Source organism: Dipodomys spectabilis, unplaced genomic scaffold, assembly GCF_019054845.1.
Source record: "Dipodomys spectabilis isolate Male_0828 unplaced genomic scaffold, ASM1905484v1 ptg000301l, whole genome shotgun sequence".
Taxonomy (NCBI): domain Eukaryota; kingdom Metazoa; phylum Chordata; class Mammalia; order Rodentia; family Heteromyidae; genus Dipodomys; species Dipodomys spectabilis.
The window spans coordinates 13,693,804-13,716,543 of record NW_024870978.1 but is presented as its reverse complement, the minus strand read 5'-3'; positions in this window follow the sequence as shown (position 1 = coordinate 13,716,543).

The window sequence follows — 22,740 nt, the reverse complement described above, 5'->3', positions numbered from 1 at the left end:
AATTTTATTCCCTTGTGGTCAGAGAGAATGCAAGATATAACTTCAATGTTTCTGAATTTACACAAGTTTGCTTTCTGTCCTAAAATGTGGTCTATTTTAGAAAACGTTCCATGTGCTGCTGAGAAAAACGTGTATTTTGATGCTGCTGGGTGAAATGTTCGGTAGATATCTGTTAAATCTAGTTGATCTATGCAGCTGTTTATATCTGCAGTTTCTCTGTTGAGTTTTTGCCCAGTTGATCTATCTAGTGGGGAGAGTGGTGTGTTAAAATCCCCAGCAATTAATGTCTTTGGAGTTATATGGGATTTGAGGGAAAGTAGTGTTTCTTGGATAAATTTGGGTGCTCCATTGTTTGGCGAGTAGATATTTAGAATTGTAATATCCCCCTGAAAGGGAGATCCTTTAATTAGTATGGAGCGACCTTCTTTATCTCTTTTCACGAATTTTAATTTGAAGTCTATTTAATCCCGCCTGTTTATGGGGGCCGTTTGCTTGGTAGATTTTCTTCCAACTTTAACATTGAAAATGTGTTTGTTTTTACGGGCAAGATGTGACTCCTGAAGGCAGCAGATAGAAGGGTCTTGTTTTTTAATCCAACTAGACAGTCTATGTCGCTTAATTGGAGAGTTCATTCCGTTAACGTTAAGAGAAAGTACTGAGAGGTATTTGGGAGTTCCTGCCATGTCATCCACCTTCTTGGTGGCTGCGCAAACTGGCTTCTTCCTATGTTTCTTGGATTCTCTGTTTGGGTGCAGTTTCTTGACCTTTATTGTAGTCTTGTTGGTTTTCTATGTGTAGGACATCTTTAAGAATCTTTTGTAGAAGCTGTTTGGTGGAGATGTATTGTTTCAATTTTTCTTTGCTATGGAAGGTTTTTATTTGGCCTTCAGTTATGAAGGAGAGTTTAGCTGGGTACAGTATTCTTGGTTGATAGTTGTTTGTTTTTAGGGCATGGCATACATCATTGCAGGCTCTTCTTGCTTTGATTGTCTCTGCTGAGAAATTTGAGGTGATTCTAATTGGTTTTCCTTTACAGGTGATTAATCTTTTCTCCTTGACAGCTTTAAGGATCGTTTCCTTTTTCTGAGTTGATCCTGTGTGGATTATAATGTGATAGTGGGATGTCCTATTCTGGTCTGGTCTGTTTGGAGTTCTAAAAGCTTCTTGTATCTGAATAGGCCTATGTTTTTGCATGTTTGGGAAGTTCTCTGCTAGGATCCTGTTAAACAAATTTCCTAGGCCATTAACTTCTGTTTCTAGGTGCTCCTCTACACCCATTATCCTTAGATTAGGCCTTCTGATGGTGTCTTCCAAGTGTTGGATAGATCTATCATATTTCTTGGACTTGTCTTGGATGGTTGTATGTTCTTTATCTATAATATCTAGGCTGTCTTCAATCCCTGAGATTCGATCTTCTGCATGGTCTAACATGCTGTCAAGACTTTCTACTTTGTTTTTGATCTCTTTTCTTCTAATTGGTCAGCTTTGATGGCTTCAAGTTCTTTGTTGAAGCTTTGTTTTAGATTTTGTATGAACTTCTTTACTTCCTTAATTTGATGGTCAGTGTTTATTCTCAGATCACTTAGTTGATTGGTTATGGTTTCCTTGGACTCCCATTCCTTCTGTTTGGTTCCATTCAGCATTCTCTTTGTGGTCTCCCTGACTTCCTTCAGCTCTTTGTTAATGGATTCCATGAATGCCTTTAGTGATCTTTGTGTATTCTCTTCCTGCTCTCTTAATCCCTGTATTACTCTTTTAGCTTCCTCCCGTTCATAGGATTCCTGTAGTTCTCTTTGAGTTTTCTCTGCCTGTTCACGCCATTCCTGCCTTTCTCTTTGAGTATTCTCAAATTGCTCATGCAAATCCTGTATCAGCTTTTGAGTAGCTTCCTCATGCTTATGATATTCCTGTATAAACTTTTGGAATGCCTCCTCTCTCTCCCTATCATGCTCATACAGAGACCTTTGTATGCTTTCAATCTTTTGATTTATCATGTTTGCCAGCAGTGTTTGTAGAGCTATTTGGGAATTCTCCTCTGGATTTTTCATGATCTGTTCTGTCCCCTGATATTGGGATTGAGAATTGAGATACCCGGATTTGCCATTTTTCTTGTGTTTTTCCGGCTTACTCTGCTCATTTGAGATGAAAATAGCACCAGTTTTGTGCTACAACACTCTCTTAAGGCAAGCATCAACCCAAGTCTGAATTTGCACAGTCAATAGTCTACAGATACGATCTAGTTCAACAGATACATCTATTCAACATCAAACAACTATACGTTAATTGGCTAAGAACAGCAAAGTATAATTTGGAAGACCAGTAATTATTAGGGTTAGGGAGAGATGTGGGTAAAAAAATAGGAATAGATTGATGTGGGGTGGCTTAGGGAGAGTTAACTAAGTCTTAATCTCAATGCAGGAAATAGTTTGGGTAGGATGAAAGTAGAGAGAGAAAGAAAAAAAAAGAAAAGGAACAGTAAAAAAAAGAGACCAGAAAAAATAGAAAGGTAGAAATTAACAAAATTATGTAGAAGCGATAACAATCTATTTAGATAAGAACGTGCATTTACTGAGAGAAGGGGAGGGATAGGAAGGAGATGTGAAAAACTTAAAAATAAAAATGCTTAAAATATTATATAGGTATAAAGAGGTAGTACTGCTATTAAGGAATTTAAGTCTCAGCGGTTTTGACTTGAGTAATAAATTTGTGGATTAAGTGTGTACACAATGTGGGATAGGGTCTAATAGTCAACTACGGGTTTATCTGAGGATGTGCCGGACAAGAATTAAGTCACATAAAGAAGAATGAAAGAGAGGAGAAAGGAAGAAGAAAAAGATGAGAAGTTCAGTAGAGGTAAACAAAAAACAAAAAGATAATTTAAAAAGAAAAAAAAGAGAAAGAAAACCAAAAAAGAAAGCAAAAACGCACACTTCCGTATCCCCAAAATAAAAATTATAAGAGGAAAAAAAAGTTTCTGGAAAACAATTTTTTTATCAAAAAAGGTAAAGATTAAAGATTGAAAAAAGTTTTAGAAAAGAAAAAGAAATTTTTATATAAGGTAGCAAAAATAAAAACTAAAAACAAAAGAAGACGAAGATGAAGAGAAAAAAGAAAAAAACAAAACAACAAAAAAACTTCTTTGAATATTTTTGGGAGGAGTGGGAAAAATCCTGTATCTCCTTTGTGTCCGTAACCAGTCTCTTGTTGGAGTCGCTGGTCTGCTTGTAGTCCTGTGACTTGGTTGGTTTCTTAAGCCAGTTTGTTTGAACAGACGTAAAATTCTCTGCTTTACCCAGGATTTGGTGATCCTCCTCTCAGGCTAGTTCACTGGGAGACAGATCTGCTTTGAGTATCACAAAAGAGGGGGATGCAGTGATGAGGCTAGGTTCTGGTAGCTTTTCCGGGCTGGTTTGTGAAAACCTCACAGAGCCCAGCCTGGAGCCATTCTCAGGGTTTCTGTTTACTGATTTTCAATTGCTTGGCGAGGCTGCCAGAGGGAGGGGCAGCCTCTGGCTCTGATTACCCAGTGAAGAAACCCACTCCTCGGGCTGGCTTCTGAGCTGGGTGACTTTTCCCTGGGTGGAGCTGAGTCTGGCAGGTCACGCCGCCATTAAGTTCTTGTGACCTGCTAAATGACTCATTTTATTCCAAGGCCTGAGCTGGAGCTAGCAGCTCCTCCGAGCTTTGTCGGTATCCAAGATGGAGATCACTGGTGCTTGTTGTGGGGAGGGGTCTCCTTCCCTCCTCTGCTCCCTGAGAAGGAGTTAGGACTTCAGGCTTCTACTCACAATGAGTCTTATTTCCTGGGTCGTCTCTGGTCTGCGAACTGCAGGATGAAGATGTCTGCTCCTTGTTGGTTCTTGCTGGTGTTGAGTAGAATCCGCTCGCCTGCTGAGTCTGGCTCCTTCGTCCCGGACTCTCTGTTGCTCAGGTATGGTGCCTGTGCTCTCCGCCACTGCCACAGCTGCCGCCGCCGCTGCAGCTGCTGGCAAGGGCTCAGAAGTGTCTCCTTGCCTGGGTTTCCTTCTCTGGCCTAACTCTCTGTCCTGTGATGGTACACTTGGTATAATTCTCTGACTTAGGACTGTTCACTGGAACTCTAAAACTGCTTTCTATGTGAGAGCTTACTTAGACTCCAGCTTCTCCTCCGCCATCTTCCCGGACTCTCTGATCTCAGACTTCTTAATAGCTAGGATTTACAGGGGTTGAGCCACTGGAGGCATTGGGTAGAAGCTTTTCTTGAGCAAGAGTTCTTCCCTGCATTTTCCCTGAGTCCTCCATGCAAAGGGGGCCTGAAGGTCAGGAGCTGTGAAAAATAGTCTTCCAGCCACAAAATTGGATGAGGTCTTTGGTAAAAAGTCAAGCTAATCTTCCTCTGAGCCCCATTCTGTGACGCCACCCTCTGCCCTACCTGTGACTCCAGTACAAACCTTGACCCAGCCTTCAGTGTTCTGCCAGACTTGTCTGAGGCCACAGAACCTTCATTACACCCACACCACCTGCTCTAGAACACCCCTCAGGACCTTTACGCATGCTCTGCACCTTCTGCCCTAGGCCCTCTGTCCTGTTCCACATCTTAGAACTCATGTGGTATTTTGGCACTGGTTGTATCACCTCCTGGAGCAAGTCTTTCCTTCCTTTCTCTCACTTTTTTTTAATACTGAGTTGCTAGAGATCGAACTAGTGCAGGCTGACTGTCCAATGCTCTATCTTGGTGTGTGTGTGTGTGTGTGTGTGTGTGTGTGTGTGTGTGTGTGTGTGTGTGTGTGTGTGTGTGTGTGCCAGTCCTGGGGTTTGAATTCATGGCCTGGATGTTATCCCTGAGTTTTTATGCTCAAGGCTAGCATTCTACTACTTGTACAACAGCTCTGGTTTTTTTGGTGCTTAATTGGAGAAAAGAGTCTCATATAGACTTTCCTGCCTGCGCAGGCTTGCAGTTATAATCTTCAGATCTCAACTTCCTGAGTGCTATTATTACAGGGGTGAGCCACCAGCACCTGCCCTCTACCTCTTACCTACCTCGGCCTTCCTCTGAGTCTCAGAATTGCATGTCTCACCAAGCTCACATTTTTTTGCCAGTGTTGTGGCTTGAAATCAGGGTCAAGGCATGTGCCTGAGCTGCTTTTGCTCAAGGCTACATTCTATCACTTAAGCCACAGTGACACTTTTGGCTGATTCTGTTTATGTGATACTGAGGTATCCGACCCCGGGCTTCATGCTTGCATGTTAAGTACTCTACTACTTAGCCACATTCACAGCCCAAGGCTTACTTCTAACAGGAACTATGAGGGTGGTATTTATTGGCATACTCTTTTCAGCACAGAAATCACTGGGCATTTCAAATCTTTGCAGGATTTGGGACCAGAGTGAAACTCAGCAAGGAGGAATGATGAATGAGTGATAGCCACCAGGCCCCAGAGATCTAGGCTCACGTCCTATACAGGGATAGGGAATATTGAGCCAGAACCTTCCACAATACCTATAGCCTAGGAAAAGTGGTCTCCCTGGAGGCAGTGGCTGGCTGCTAGATGTCCCAATGGGACACCTCAGCCAGAACATAATGAACCCGTTGCATACACCAGCCAAGGCAATCCTTCTGGGCTTCAGTTATTAAATGGCAGAGAAGGATGCTTTGTTCAAGCTACTGGCTCAGACTTAGTACTCTCTGAGTGCTTTTCCCAGCTTTCACATGTTGGGGGTCTGGTCATGGGCAACCTGATGAATGCCCATCATCCATACATCATCCGTAAATACACAGAGACATGGAGTTACTGCCTTCTTTTTTTCTTTGGCAGGTCTCAGGTTGAAATATGAGCCTAGGCCCTATCCTTGATCTCCTCTTTCTCAAGACTAGAACTCTGCCCTTGAGCCACAGTCCCAACCCTTGGGGATATTTTCCTGTGATCTCTTAGAAATAAGAGTGTTGCACACTTTCCTGCTCTGGCTGAATTCAAATTGGCATTCTCTACATCTCAGCCTCCTGAGGAGCTAGGATTACAAACATGAGCCACTGACACCTGACTTTCTTTGCTTCTTCTTGTTACTTTTTAATCATGACAATCTGAAATCTTCAGTGTTATTCCAATGGTTTGCATTTGAAGTAAACTTCCCAGGCCTGGAGTTCGAACCCCAGGACCGCCACACACAAATGGAGGCAGATCCTGACAAACTCATTCCTATTTACATGAATGCTAATGGAATGTTACAAAAGTATTTAAATTTGCAGTTAATTCATGATTCTATTTTAGAAAGCCACACATAAATCACTGGATTTATATCTTCCATTCTAGCACCATGTTATGATTTCCCTAATGGAAGGATATTGATTCATTTTTAATTAATGCTTTTATAAGTATTAAACCTTGATACTTCATTAAATGGAGACATAATTTAATAACTAATTGTTGGTAACTATATATCATTAAATGGAGACCTAACTTACTAATTATTGGTAACTATATAAAATTTCATAATATCCTCACATTCTCTCTCTACATATATATATATATATATATATATATAAAACAATCTACACACACAAACATATATATATATATATATATATATATATATATATATATATGTATTATATGGCACTAGTGTGGCTTGATAACAGGTAACAGGTCGTCAGAACTTCCTGGCAGCTCAGTTTGCCAGAGGTTGGTGTGCTAAGACTTTGACCCCATTTATGGATTGGACATTGTAGGCCGTGAGTTGAAATCCCAGCATTGCCAAAAATTTATTCATGTAGTAAGAAGCCACTTTTGACACATTTTTTTTCCTGAAAAAAAGTCCTGGGGCTCAGTATGATGTATAATTCATATGCAAATGTATCCTGTATGATAGGATGTAATAAATGAAATGTTATATGTGTAATAATACTAAATGAATAAGGGTAATAAATATCATACTCACTAAACTCATGTGTGTATTTTTTCCAGTGCTGGGGCATAAATTCAGGCCCTGGGAACTGGTCTGAATTTCTTGTCTTCAAGGACGGTGAGCTTCCCCTTCACCCACAGTGCCACAGAGAAACCCAGATGCTGAGTTCAAATCCCAGGCCTGCCAGAAAAATGGTGCAAATTCCAAGACAGGGCCTTATTTTATTTTATTATTTTTTTTGCCAAGCATGGGGCTTGAACTCAGGTCTTGGCATCTCTGCCACAGCTAGCCCTGGGATTCTAGGATCCAAGGTCAAATCTTGGGGTTGGCAAGAAATAAAAAGGAAAAGGATAAAACGGAGAAATTCAAGAAGGTGGTTTTACATTTTTTCCCTTTGCATTGTGACCATCCTGCGTGTAAATGACAAAGCCCTGAAAGTGTACATGACATTGCATGCTGATGTTTGGCTGGCTATTAGGGAAGCCATAACCCAAAGCATAACTTAGGCTTGGAGGTTGAATCCCAGGGCTGCCACTAAGTATTGGCGAGAGATTCCAAGAAACCCATTTCCATGTACATCCATATGAATAGAATTTTATAAAAGTAACAAATTAGTAGTTAGTGTATGAGTATATTATAAAATTATACATAACAATTTTATTACATTGATTAATTTTCAATTAATAATTTATTATGTATTCAACCATGACACTTAAAAGTGGAAAGAATAATTTGAATGTCAATAATGGGTAGTAATATACTATATGTAATTTCATAATATACAGACACATTTCTCTTGTCTTATACATATGTATATTGTCTTATATATATATACATATATATACATATGTATATGCATATACATATATGCCTATCTACACATTTATCTGTTCATACGCTTGTCACTCCTGGGGCTCAGTGGTATAATGATAGCTAGTACATACAAAGCCCTGGATTCGATTCCTCACTACCACATGCACATTAAAATCCAGAAGTTGTGCTCTCGCTCAAGCAGTTGATACAATGATTATGAGTGTTTTGTATCTCCAACCTTAATTATCTAGGACACACTAGAAGCATGTCCCTGTTTCCGGTTTTCTCTAGTACTTCTCGAGATTTAGACTAAAGGTTTGGGTAGAGCGGCTCCTAGGAGAATCCCTGAGGAAATCCACTTGAAGCTTCCTCAGGAGATCTCCATTCAAAGCCAGCCCTAGAAGGAAAGGTTTATTGTCTGCAATAAACCACCAGAAAACCAGAAGTGGAGGAGTGTCCTAGAGGGTAGAGCTCCAGCTTTGAGAGAGAAAGACAAGCAGGCGATACAGGCCAGACCAGTCAGGAAAGCCTGGGAGGTGTTTATGTCCATTGAAAAACCAGATGGCTGGAAGTGGAGCTGTGGCAGTGATAGAACCTCAGTCTTGTGAAAAACAGCTGAGGAATGCAGCGCGTCCTCAGTTTAAGCCATGGGGTGGCCACAAAAGAAAATTCGAAAAGAGAAGGCCAAGTTTATGTATCAGTGTCCTACTTACTTACGTGTGTATATTACTTCCCTAAGTGCAAAGAGGCTGTATGCAAAACTTCTGCTTTTATTTACAGATTTATGTTTTAGATATGCTCATTGTACATACTGCATCATTCTCTTCATTTCAGCCCCATTGATTTTCTCTTCCAGTATTCTAGGCATGTTTCCTTATATGGTGCACACCGAAGCTCTCAACAGCCTTTATTTACATTTTATTATGAGGCCAATGCAGGAGCAGTCACAAATCAGGCAGGGGAAGAGATCAGAGTTCATGGAAATAAGCAGTATTCAGAAAATTATACTTGGGGACGCAAAATGGTAGCATATATATGTAAAAACTACAATTAAGAAAAAAGATGAGGGGGCTGGTAATGTGGATTAGTGGGAGAGTGCTTGCCTAGCATTCAAGAGGCCCTGGATTTGATTCCTCAGTAACACATACACAGAAAAATCCAGAATTGGTGCTGTGGCTCAAGTAGCAGAGTGCTAGAGACAGTGCCCAGGCCTTGAGTTCAGCCCAAGAAATGTCAAAGAGATAACTAAGTATGTAGTTAGGTGGTTAGGTAGTTAGGTAGGTAAGTAGGTAGGTAGGTAGGCAGGTAGGTAGGTTGGTACATACATAGATAGATACAAAGAAATAAAGGAAGAAAGGAAGGAAGGAAGAAAGAAATGAAGGAAGGAAGAAAGAAAGAAAGAAAGAAAGAAAGAAAGAAAGAAAGAAAAGAAAGAAAGAAAGAAAGAAAGAAAGAAAGAAAGAAAGAAAGGAAGGAAGGAAGGAAGGAAGGAAGGAAGAAAGAAAGAAAGAAAGAAAGAAAGAAAGAAAGAAAGAAAGAAAGAAAGAAAGAAAGAAAGAAAGAAAGAAAGAAAGAAAGAAAGAAAGAAAGAAAGAAAGAAAGAAAGAAAGAAAGAAAGAAAGAAAGAAAGGAAGGAAGGAAGAAAGGAAGGAAGAAAGAAAAGGTCAATAGATAGATAGATAGACAGACAGATAGATAGATAGATGGATAGACAGACAGACAGACAGACAGACAGACAGACAGACAGACAGACAGACAGATAGAAGACAGATAGATAGATAGATAGATAGACAGACAGACAGACAGACAGACAGACAGACAGATAGACAGATAGACAGATAGACAGATAGACAGATAGACAGATAGACAGATAGACAGATAGATAGATAGATAGATAGATAGATAGATAGATAGATAGATAGATAGATAGATAGATAGATAGATAGATAGATAGATAGATAGAAAAATGATAGCTGAATCTGGTCTTGGACTTCAGGAGGAAAGAAGGGAACAATTCCCAGTCATGAGGCTTCTGCAGTGTTCCAGGACACCAGCATCACCTTCACACAACCACAGAGCAGGAAAAATGTCTCTTTCCCCCTTCTCAGGCAGCCGAATGCCCCAGAGGAAAGAGGGCAGAGCCAGGTTCTAACTCAGCTTCTTGGAGACAAAGAGAAATGACCCTGCCTCACCTTGGACTGGGGATTAGCATTAATGATGTGGAGAATGAAGGAAGGAGAAAAGACTGGCAGAGGTAGAAGAAGGGCCTTCAAATCTGATAGATGGAGAGTAAAAAAACCCACTCCCTAAGACCAGAGAGCAGGGCTTTTCTACTTTGTTCCTCCCCTCTCCCTCACTAAACTTGCTCTCTATTGGTAACCTAAAGATAGCTTGAGGATCTCTTCACCTGAGGGAGGAAGGTTAGTCATTGTTTGAGGAAGCTGTGAAAAGCCTGACCCTGGTGTAACTCTAACAAATGTTTCAGGTTTCCCCCCATTGCTGGCTGTCCCTGGAATGAATGAAGTGGTTTTGCAGCTCACTTCCCTTTTGAGTGTGTATATTCTGCCTCCTTGTTCTCTTCACCTAGCCTGGCTTTTGAAACTGTTTTCTGTCCTTCAAATACAGTGTTACACTGGAGTTATTCCTGCTAACTCTGCCAGGGCTTGGATCCTGAGAACTTCATTTGAACCCAGGATGGGTCAATGGGTCAAGAACACTAAGAACATTTAGAGTAACTTCTCATCACCAAGGGAAAAACAAGAAGCTCTTCAACATCTGACCTTTCAGACGTGGAAGTCAGAGTGTCATAGACTTTCCAGCCCTGGCTGGCTTCAGTGTGATCCTAAGACCTCAGTCTCCTGAGCTAGAGTGATGAGCAAGAGCTACTGGTGCTCTGCTAGGTTCAGATGAGTAATGACATTGACAATACAAGTCAACTGCTTATCACAAAGGGTTTGGGGAGCATATTAAGCCTTTCAACATTGGACTTTTCAGAACCCTGTGGACACAAGGTTACAATGCTAGAGTCTGTGAGGTTGGGAATGTGTAGCTGCTACACTTAAGCATGGAGGTCTGACTCCAATTCTGGTGTATATCAGCGTTGATTTTCCAGAGAATGTTCTCGTAATTAGCAAATAGGAAAAGTACTTTGATTAACCCTCAATTTTTTCCAGTTGTGTGTCTTGTATCAACCCTGGGCACTGCCCCTGAGCAATTCAGTCAAGTCTAACTCTCTACCACTTGAGCCACAGCTCCACATGGGATTTTTTAGTGGTTCATTGGAGATAAGAGTCTAACAGGCTTTTCTTGCCTAGGCTGTCTTTGAGCAGCCTCATGAGAAGGTAGTTTTCCAGGTGTGAGCCACCAGCATCTGGCCTATTTTTTTTGACAGTCCTGGGGATTGTTCTTCTCAAGGATAGCACTCTACCACTTGCTCCACTCCACTGCGTCTGGCTTTTTCTGAGTATGTGGCACTGAGGATTCAAACCCTGGTATTCATGCATGTTGAGTGAGCTCTTTAGCACAAAGCCACATTTCTAGCCTCTCCCTTACAATTTTATCCCACAACTTGCCTGTCCTCAGGAAAAGGCTTCTCAGTATAAATCATCTAAAGACATCCCTATAGGAAGGTGTCCAAAGATAAATAAGACAAAGCTCATTCTTGGGAGAGACTGTGACAAATGCCTCCATTTAATTATGTATCATGTTTCAACACAAAAAAGTTTTAATGATAAATGAGTCAATGTCCTAAATTATTGTGTATAATTTTATAATAGATGTGCAAAATATATATGGGAATGAAAATATAAATAAAATAAACAATAAAAAATAAAACAAATACAAAATCAATCATGAAAATCATAACATGTAATAAACATACTTATGTAAGTATATATCATATATTACACATGTATAGAAATATTTTTCCATTGCAGGGCCTTCATTCAGGCCATGGGAACTCTAGCCTGAATTTCTTTTCTTCAAGGACAGTAAATTTTTCCTTCACCCATGGTACAAAAGAGTTTACCTGGACAGTGAGATCAAATCCCAGCAATTGTAGAAATACTGGCCCCAATTCCATTAATCTCTTAATGGAAGCAGTTACGTTTATTCAGATCCATACTGAACATTAAATAAAAAGCAGTGTAGAATTTTGTACATCTATTCAGACATCCTCCCCTACCCCCAAAGTGCTTCTCGGAATGCTACATGGTTTCTTTTTTGTATGTTTTTTATTGTAAAAATGTTGTACAGAATGGTCACAGTTACATGAGCAAGGTCATGAGTATATTTCCTATTGAGCATTGTTACCTTCTTCTTTGTTTTCCCCCTACCATCCTTTACCTCCCATCTCCACAACTACTCCCCCTACCAAGCTCAGTGACTTAATTTTTTAGTTTTGGCTTGCCACGGGTTTGAACTCAAGTAGTAGCAAATCTGCACTTTCCCTCACATTGTTACAAGTTCCTGAGTTCAAATCCCAGTATAGGAAAGAAAACTGGCAGAAATTCCAAACCAGAGAGCTCTATTTTTTTTAATTTAGTTAAATAATCATTTTTTTTCTTTTTTATGGGTTTTTTAAGGCTTGAACTCAGGTCGTGGCAACTCTGCCTCAGCTTCAATCACCCTAGGCTAGGTGCAGCCTCAGGACCCATACCCAATCCTGGAATCCTAGGCCCAGAGGGCTTGCAGAAAGAAAAAATGAGTGGGATAGCACAAAAAGTGGCAAGCTGCAGAGGGATGGAGGTTTATTTATTTTTTTTATCTTTGCACGGTGACCATCCTGGGTCTGAATGCCATGGGTGCAAAGTACACCTGACCTGCCATTGCTGAGGGCTGGCGGGCTAGCAGGGAAGCCATAGCCCAACCTATCAACATAGGCGCTGGGTTCAAATCCAGGTCCTGACAACTACCAATGGCAGGAGATCACAAGACACTCATTCCTATGCATAGGAATATCACTTGAAAGAGAAGTTTGTGCATTGGTCAAGCCTAAAATTGGATGCAATAACCCTAGGACACTGATTGATCTTAATTTCATGCTTTATCAAGCATGAAAAGAATAGCATTCCTTTAATTGTGGTATAATAAATATCTAAGAGTTAGTAGGAATGTAGTAATGTCATTCAATCATAGATAGGTGGCTATGGTGCTTTTTACCAATATATATTTATTTGTATACTATTGTCTGCCTATCCTTGTACAGCTGTTTTGGCCAATCCTGGGTCACGATCTCAGCACCTAGGAACAACCTCACAGCTTCATTGGCTAGAGGCTGTTGTGCTCACACTCACCTATTCATGAATTGTACCTGCTAGGCCCTGAGTTCAGATCCCAGCAGTGCCAAAAATTTAATCTTGGAGTAAGAAGCCAAGTGTGAAACCTGTTTTCCTTTTCTGGAGAGTTCTGGGAGTCAGGCATGATCGAGAACACATCTACAAATCTAGATGGTATGTGATAGGATGTAAACAATGTAATACATAGTTAGGATGCATCACAGTCAATAAAATAAATGGTAAATAAATGAAAAAAATAAAAAATATAATGTATAACCACACCAAACATAATATAGACTGAACATCTGTATGGAAGTTCAATCCTATATTTAAAATGTATATAAAGGAGTACATTTTCCAGGTCTGGGGCTTGAATTCAGGCCTAGGGAATAGGCCTGACTTACTGGTCTTCAAGCAGGGCGAGCTTCCCCTTCCCCAACAGTGCAATAGTGTTACCCAGACCCCGGGTTCAAATTCCAGGACTTGCAGACAAAAAATGGCACACATTCCAAACCAGGGAGCTTCATTAGGATTTTTAATATTTTTAAGTTCACTTCGCCTTTATTTGATACATATTGATTTTATAACATGAGAGTTTTTCAAAAAAGGGGTCTAAACTTTTACATTTCAGCATAGCACATTGGTGTTTCTATTTTGACCATCTGCCATGAAGAGTGAGAATGAAAATAAGGACATCATTTCTCCCTAGAAGGTCGGGACAGTTGAATTTATTTCTATTTAGAGTTATTTCTACAATTATAAACTCTCTGCATTTGCGTCCTATGAGTTTTCCTCAGTGCCTTCCACGAAATACACTAGGGGAGGCCTCATAGCACAAAAGGTAGGGTTTCTGAATAAAACCTCATTTCTGTGAGAACAGTAGGTACTTCTAAGCATTTTGGGAATAAACTGGATTGTAAAATGAAAAATGAAATTAATGGGACTGTGATGTACTCAGTAGTGGAGTACTTTCCTAATGAGCATAAGACCCTGGCAGAAAAGTTTCCTAAAGCTCAGAATGTTAGAATTTTATGATCTGCATGAACAAACTTCTTTTCTTTTGGGGGGGGGGGGCTCCTGCGGCTTGAATTCAGGGGTTATCCCTGTGCTCTTCAGCTCAAGGTGAGCGATCTACTGCTTGAGTCACAGTCCCACTTCGGTTTTCTAGTGGTTTATTGGAGATAAGAGTCTCACGGACTTTTCTGCCTGGGCTGACTTTGAACCACCAAACTCAGATCACAGCCTCCTGAGTAGCTAGGATTATAGGCATGAGTCACTGGTGCCAGGCACATGAAAAAACTTCTTAAAGATTGATTCTGAGAAAAGAAACTTGGAAAACACTTTTAGTATAAATAATTTATAATGCCATGGTTAAGGCACTAATTCATTGGCTGGTTTCTTAGTTTATTTAAATATATATGCATTATTAATACATATGTATATATATTATTAAAAACATAGCTCTGAAGTGTACCTAAGAGCATATGTGCTCATGTAAAGTTATACAAATGAAAAAACTTCATTTTTCTTTTCAGTTTGGTTGGTACCATAAATTAGGTGGGATTTGTGTATTGTTTTGTTCTCTTTTTCCCCTACCTCCTCTCCTCACATTTGAACTCAGCTTTCTCTTACTTGGCTTCGTTGTTCATAGCTGATTTTCTACCACTTCAGCTATACCTGTAGCCTGGCATTTTGCCAGTTAATTGGAGATGATGTCTCTCATGCTTTGCTGCCTTCATGGGCTTTGAAATTTCATCTTCCAGTTCTCAGCCTCCTGAGTAGCTAGGATTAAAGATGTGAGCCACTGGGGTGCCTAGGGATGCAGAAGATAGACCCCCCCTTGCTGTGTGAAAACTTGTCTTCTGTGCTTGGTCACCCTTTTCAACTGAAGAGGGTCCCAGAAAACCCAGTATGGAGGTGAGGATGCTGGGGGTCAGAATAGAAGGTGAATATCTGGGAAGACCCCCCCCCCCATACACACACATACAATCGGCCTATCCCCCGCCCCCAACTGTCTATAGTTCTCACAAGTTGATCACATTTCCCAGATCTACCAGCTTCTGCTGGTGCTCCCGGTCCATCTGGTCTCCAACAAACTCAGGAGATACACAGCTGTGTGTGTGTGTGTGTGTGTGTGTGTGTGTGTGTGTGTGTGTGTGAGAGAGAGAGAGAGAGAGAGAGAGAGAAAGAGAGAGAGAGAGACAGACAGACAGACAGAGACAGAGAGACAGAGACAGAGACAGAGAGAGTCAGAGACAGAGACAGAGAGACAGAGGCAGGGAGAGACAAAGAGAGACAGAGAGATCAGAGAGACAGAAAGACATACATAGAGAGACAGAGAGGGACAAGGAGAGGTCATCTTTCTCTTTGTACAGCCTGACTGTACTAAGGTGAGTGATCTGTTGGCAAATTGCAGGTGCTGCAAGGAAGAGTGTTCTGTCACCAGTCTGAATGTGTGTGTGTGTGTGTGTGTGTGTGTGTGTGTGCACGCGCGCGCATGTGTGTGCATGTGTATGTGTGTGTGTATGTAGAAGTGGGTTGTAACAAGGAGGCTGGATGCTTTTGGTAACTTCTACCTGCTATCTTTGGGGGTGCATGGGCTTCACAGCTGAGGTCTGGGGGCCTGGAAGGGTGAGAGGCTTGAAGGGGACTCAACATTGTTAAATTACAAGAACAAGGGATCTCTGTTCCCTGGAGCTGTGTACTCTCTTGGGCCTGGTTGGTGGCAGTGGGAGCTTGGGAGGACCTGGGAGTGTGGCTTCCCAGGGGGAAAGAGAGCATGGCCAACACTTAGTAAGGATATGAGCCCTGCTAGTATGGAGTACAACAGCAAAGCTCAGACTCCAGGTCTTCTCATCATGATGTCTGAAGGGTGAGGCCAACCCTACTTTATATCTTGAGCTGTGATCTTCAGATCTCAGCCTCCTCAGTAGCTAGGATTATAGGCATGAGCCTCCGGCACTGGGCCTCTGTTTATTTTTTGTATATTAGGGTTTGACCTCAAGGCCTTAGGCTTGCCAGTCAGGTCTTCTAACATTCGAGCCAAGCTTTTATGTCTTGGGGATTTCTGAGATGGAGAATTAATATATGCTCAGGCTGGGCTGGATCATGATCCTCCTATCTGTAACAGGCATGCGCCACCAGGCCTTGTCCTCTGTAATTGGAATTGTAGACATGTGGTGCCATGCTCCGTCATTGGTTTGTCCCAAACTCAGTCCATGGCAGCCAATTCTTGACCACAGGTGAAGCTCTGGGTTGGGCCTCGACCATTGGACTTCAATTTCCTCATGTGACAGTTGTTAGGAAACAAGGGATTAATACAGAGGGATCTCTGGAGCAGAGCCAGGGACAAAGGGAGGGGCCTTAAGATATAGTTCTCAGCAATTCTGTGAGCATATGACAGGAAGATACCCAGAAAGAGATCAGATGGTGTGTGTTATTAATGGTGCGACAGGCATGGGATTATTAAACAAAACATGGCTTTCTTTCATTATTACCCTATCCCCATGAGGAAGGGGATACTTCACTTTGTTCACTTTTGCAGCTGGGGAAAATGAGGCACAGAGTAGCCGAGTGACCTATTCATGACTCCCAGCTGAGAGGAAGCTCTGCCTGACTTCTCTGCCATGCTCCCTAGGACAATGGTTGCTATTCAGTCCACTTCTTGTGGTAGGAAGTCCATTTCTTGTCAGTCATGGGACTTGAAGTCTGGGCCTGGGCACTGTCCCAGAGCTCCTCAGCTCAAGGCTAGGGCTCTACCACGTGAGTCACAGCACCACTTCCAGTTTTGTAGTGGTTCTTTGGAGATAACAGTCTCACAGTCATTCCTGCCCGGGTTTGCCATGAGCCATCATCTCATATTTCAGCCTCTTGTGTACTTAAGATTATAGGTATGAGCCACCTGCACCAGGTTTAAGTGTAATTCTGACATTCTTTCAATCTCTCTCTCTCACAGGAACTTGTTGAATGGGTGTTGGAGGAGGTGGCCCAGCATCCCCATGTGGCTGGAACCAAGGTGGCCCTCTCATCCTGGAGGTATACTGTGGGTCAGGAGATGTCTTGCTCAGTCTGTTGTACCACCTCCATGAGGTAAGCCCTTCTGTGCCTGGCTAGACCAAGACGGTTATTCATTGTCCATCTAGCCTTACTGGACTCAGTATTGTGTTCAATGTCCTTTTCTAGCAAAAAAATTCTGGCCAAAATTGATACATAGTTAAAGAATAAAAATGTAATGCCATCTTAAGAAAGTCATTTAGGGCTATGGGAAAGTGGTTTCATGGTATGGTGATTGCCTAGCATGCATGAAACCCTGGGTTCAATATCTCAGAACCACATAAACAGAAAAAGAAACACTGGAAATGGTGCTGTGCCTCAAGTGGTAGAGGATTGGCCTTGAGGGAAAAAAAAGCTGAGGAATAATTCCCTATCCCTGAGTTTATGCCCCAGGACTGGAAAAACAACAACAACAAACATTTAGTAAATGAAAATAAAGAACCCATACTAGGAATATATAATTGCTCATTCCATACTAATACCTGACAATAGTCCGTAATTCATGCACTTTAGCTATATTAGGATACTGAGTTGAAAAAAAAATGTTTTCTTCATAAGGTCATGGCAATTAATGCCAGGAATGTGCTTAGATGTCAGGTGAAGATTAATTCAGGAAATTCAAAGATTCCAGGCTTTTGAGTGTTCACTGCTAATCACAATGAGATGGGTAGTCTAAATGAGATGTGGAAACCTTTTTGGCCAGTCATGTCAACAAAATGGCAGAGTCTAATTAACAGTTGTGACAGAAGAGAAGAAATGACTCCAGATGGAAGGAATAAATGATAGTAACTATGGTATAGCAGAAACCATTCTAGGGAAGCATTTTTGGTTATTGAAGAACTAGTTATCAACTAGGCATATTCCTCATTGCCTTTAACATTCTAAATCTCTTAGGCTAGTTCTTAATCTCTGTGTGATAAATATATCTCTTTCTATGCTGTTCTTGCATACCTGGTCTCCTTTGCTTTCTTCTTTTTATTATTTTTTAATTGTGAAAATACAGTGCTTTCTAAACATATGTCTTTCTCTATTTCTCTATGAATATTTCCTGATAATAAATATACCTACACAGATTGAAGAGGCTGCTAATGTAAGGGTCCCATAACTCCTGAGTCATTAATGTAACAACATGGCAAAGGAAGACATATTTATTGCTACCTCAATTATTCTAAAAACTGCAGTGTCACATCATTTGATTCAGATTTCCATTCTTATCTACTTAGTGTCATTAACTGCACTAAATACAAATAGTAGCCGGGTGCTGGTGGCTCATGCGTGTAATCCTACCTAGTCAAGAGGTTGAAACCAGAGGATTCTGGTTCAAAGCCAGCCTGGTCAGAGAAGTCCATGAAGCACTTATCTTCAATTAACCACCAGAAATCCGGAAGTGGTGCTGTAGCTAAAGTGGTAGAGCACTCGACTTCAGCTGAAGAGCTGAGGGACAGTGCCCAGGATCAAAGTTCAAGCCAAATGACCAACAGAAAAAGTGCAAAAATGACTTTAAGTTTCCCCAAAAGGAAAGACAAAGTCCATAGTAATCTTCCCAAGCAGAGAAAATAATTCCAAAATGATTCAGTGCACCTACTTTTGCTGAGTTACTTAAGTTATGGATTCTATGCTGAACATATTCTCTTCTTTTAAAAATTGTCAAATATTAGCTTTATTATAAACTTCATCTAATATTTCTTGGTTCAAAAGAGAAGTCCAGAAGTTGACGTCACTTGGATTTATTACTATCTCAGTTCAAAGCCAACCCAGGCAACAGTGTTGATCAAACTCTTATCTGTAATTAAACACCATAAAAGGCAAAAGTGGAGTGTTGGCTCAGTCAGTAGAGTACTAGCTTTGGGTTCAGGTGGGCAGGAAAGACAACTGTACAGGGACAGGGTCCAAACTCTAAGTTCAAGCCCCAGAACCAGCACAAACTAAACAAACAAGCAAACAAAATAAACCTAGGGTATTTCTTTGGGACCCTCTTATAGGAGTACTGGTCTGAGAAGAGGCTCCTTTTACTGATCATGCTCACTGGATTCTGCTCTTTTGAAATCCTTATTGCTATGGAAAACTCAGGACCAGACTAAAGGAATTCATAACTGACACCTGCAACAAGAGAATCATCTCAGGAGTGAAACATCCATCCATAAGACACTTTAAAACCTCCATGCCTTTCTTCCTTTGCAAGAGACCACTTTTAAAACGAAGTTATTTCCTTTGTCCTATGCTGGCCTTCAAATGGAATATTCTTTCCTTTTGTAATACCCTTAACTAGACTAGAAGTTTATAGACAAGTTTTATATGAGTAAAGGACACACTCAAAAAATCAGGGGCAGAGTTTCTTTCAAGCCTTGGATTCTTTTCTTGTATTGTAAAAAGGAAAACAAAAAAAAAGTCCATTAGATTCTGATTTGCAAGAAACCAAAAAGCTATAACTGGAGCTGTGGTACAAGCAGTAAAATGACATCCTTGAGAAAACTAAAACAAAACAATAAATTCTGGGACAGAGACAGGCCCTGAGTTCAAGCCTTAGTATTAGCACCAAACAAATGATTGAACTAATTAGTTAATTAAGTAATTAACTATAAATTAAGTGGTCACATGTGGGTAGGGAGGTAAAATGTAACATCTGTGGTGACTGGATTGTGTATTATTTTGTAGTAAGGCAAATTATCATTTGTACTAATCATTAATTTTTTATTTGAACTTTTTTTGTACAATAAACCCTGAATTTAGCATGCATGTATAGGTGTGTGTACATGTGTGCATATGTGTGTATGTGTATATGTGTGCATGTGCTGTTGTAATGTTGCTTGCCAATGTGGACAGGGTGAGGCTGAAAAGAGCTAACTTTGTTGCAATGTTTTTATTTATCAGTATTCTGTCATGTCATTTCAGTTGGACCACCCTTTTGTACATTTTATTTGTGAAATAATCTCATCAGAATAAAAGGATTTACAATATTAAGTTAGATAAAAGAGACTGCTTTCAGCTCTTATTATATGTTAGGTGAGAAGATTCAGACATATTTAGGTAGTAAATTAGTGCTGTAAGATGACTGTCGGTACAAAATATGTATTTGACCTCTTAAATTTGTTATACTTTTAACATACACTCATGGAGTGAGTTTGACCAACTGGACCAAATAGGTATTGCTCTCTAGTTATTCCCATGAAACACAAAGTGGATAAACTCTTTCTGGCTTTCTGTTGAAAATAACTTTCTTTGTAAGATCATATCTATTCACACTAAGAGGTAATCAACCAAATATTTATCAAGTTTGAACATCCCATCATATTGACTGAAAATCAGTATTGTTGATATGCTTGTTAGCTATTCCTTTCAAAAACAAACAAACAAAAAGCATGTGTCATCTCTAAATAGTGGATGTATCTGAAGTTGTTTTGTACATGCAAAGGCCTAATGGACCTTTTGTGGGAGTAACTGTCGCAACTTAACAAATAAGGCTTTTCGAATACCTTTTCCAATATAAATAACATCCCAGAGCGAGTCTTGCAATTTCTGAAAACCCTTTGAATATTTTAGTATTATTTCAGTTCATTGACTATAGAGCTAAAGACATTTCTGAAATAAATATTGTTAAGATCAGAAAATGTAAGTGGGTATATAGGCTTTTGTGCATCATCTTATGAAAATCCAGTTTTTATGAAACTAAATGAAATAGAATAAAAGAATGTAAGTGAATTTGGTAAGCTAATTATTAGTTTAACTTTGTTTTCTATTAACATAGTCATTTGAATGTAGATGATGCAGTTAAATTACTTCCTTTGTGTTTCTGTACTTCAGTTATTTTTGTATCATCGTAGTTATGGGAGTGAATTTGTAGTATAAATAAAGGTCCTTTAAAATGATTAGGATTAATCTTATGCTTTGTGTCCTACTCCCAAGAAAATGAGTTATTTTCAAGTGTTAATAGTTTATAATTGAATCTTCATAAGAAAAATTTAAAAATGCAGTAGCATTGATGACTTTTTCAACCAATTGTATTGACAAGTTGGAGAGTCTTTAATTCATGCTTCGGTCTTGGTGTCTATGATTTTTAACCTCTTGTTCCTAACATTAATGATAGTTCAGATGGCATTTTGGGGTATATAAAAGGTAAAATATTTATCTGGGGTCAAAGGTGATTTTTATATCAGTCTTGCTTTAATAACATTTTAAAGCAGTATATTTCTCTCAGAATGTTGGGTATAAAAAGCAATCAAAATACTTCTAATGGTAAACAACCTAGGTGAGCTACAATGTGGAAATGATTGGTCCATAACACCTGCAGTCTGTTTCCATAAGCAATTGGGCAGGACACTCTTTCGTTATGACTGTGTTAAACAGAAATGGGGTCCCCAGGCAGTACAGTGTTGAGTGTAGCAATAGAATATGATTTCTACTATTTGGAGCTAGAAATCAAGAATGTTATACATTAGCAGTTCCTTTCACCAGGGATGTATAAATTGATTATGAACTTGGAGTTTTCATATTACAGCTACCTATTTTCTAACAAAGATATAGTCAAATATAATTAGAGTGTACACAATAATTCTGGGAAATTTTCATAGAATTAGTAGACTAAGTGCTGGTATTTTAGTCATAAAATAAAATGAGGTTATTTGATACAGTAGGAGATGGTCCTCAGGCTAGCACTTACCATGTGTGCAATGCTCTACTAGTAATTCCAATTCTGAAGATGTCAATAACATCATCTGAGAATTAAAAATGGAAGTAGTTCCACTTTATGGGATTATTGTGAGGATTAAGTTAGATACCACAGGTAAAGTACTTGGAAAAACTATCATTCAGCATTTGATACTTTCTACCTGTTATTTTATCATGTGATAAATTCTAACAATTTTACTGTGATTTTTATATTGTGTCTATTTACAATCTGCAATGTGATATATTGATATTTATTGCATTGGTCAGTTTTTTGACATTATGATGAAAATACCTGCAAAGAAAATTTCTGAGGAGGAAACTATTATATTGATTCATGGTTTAAGAGAATGCAGTTTACGATCAGATGTCTCCATTGTTTTTAATTATATTTTTATTAAATAGTTGTTCAAAAGAATTTCCATTCCCAAATCAGTTTATAAGTACAATGAATCTTTAATAACTTTCTTATACCCTTCCAAACCTCACCCCACTTTCATGTTTTCTAGTTTCATACTATCTGCATTGAATATCATGCCTTCACTCTCTTCCTCCACAACTTCCTTTATTCCTTCCCCTTGACTTCCGCTCACATCTTCCAAGTGATAGATTCCTGGTATTCATTTCGTTGGATTAAAATTCAATTTTATAAGAAATTACACCTTTTATATACTCCTCTGCAAATAGCATGCTTTGCTTAATACTGTCGTGTAATTGTAACCCCTCTGTATGGTATTTTTCACAATAAAACATCTCAGTTTTGTGGCCAATAGATTTTGAAAAGGATGCCATGACTTTATGAAATAAAAATAGAATCTTAAATGGGTGTAGTGGCACTATTGCCTCCCTCGATTTAAAAAAAAATTCTTAGACTACTACCTCAATCCTTATACAAAAATTTAAAATTTTTAAATCAAAGATGATTATCAAACTAAATGTGAGATGTAAAAACATATAAAACATAAACATAAAAATTCATGATATTGGATCAGTAAATGTTTCTAACATATGACATGGAAAGCATTTAGTGGGTAAAGCAAAGCAAGAATAAACT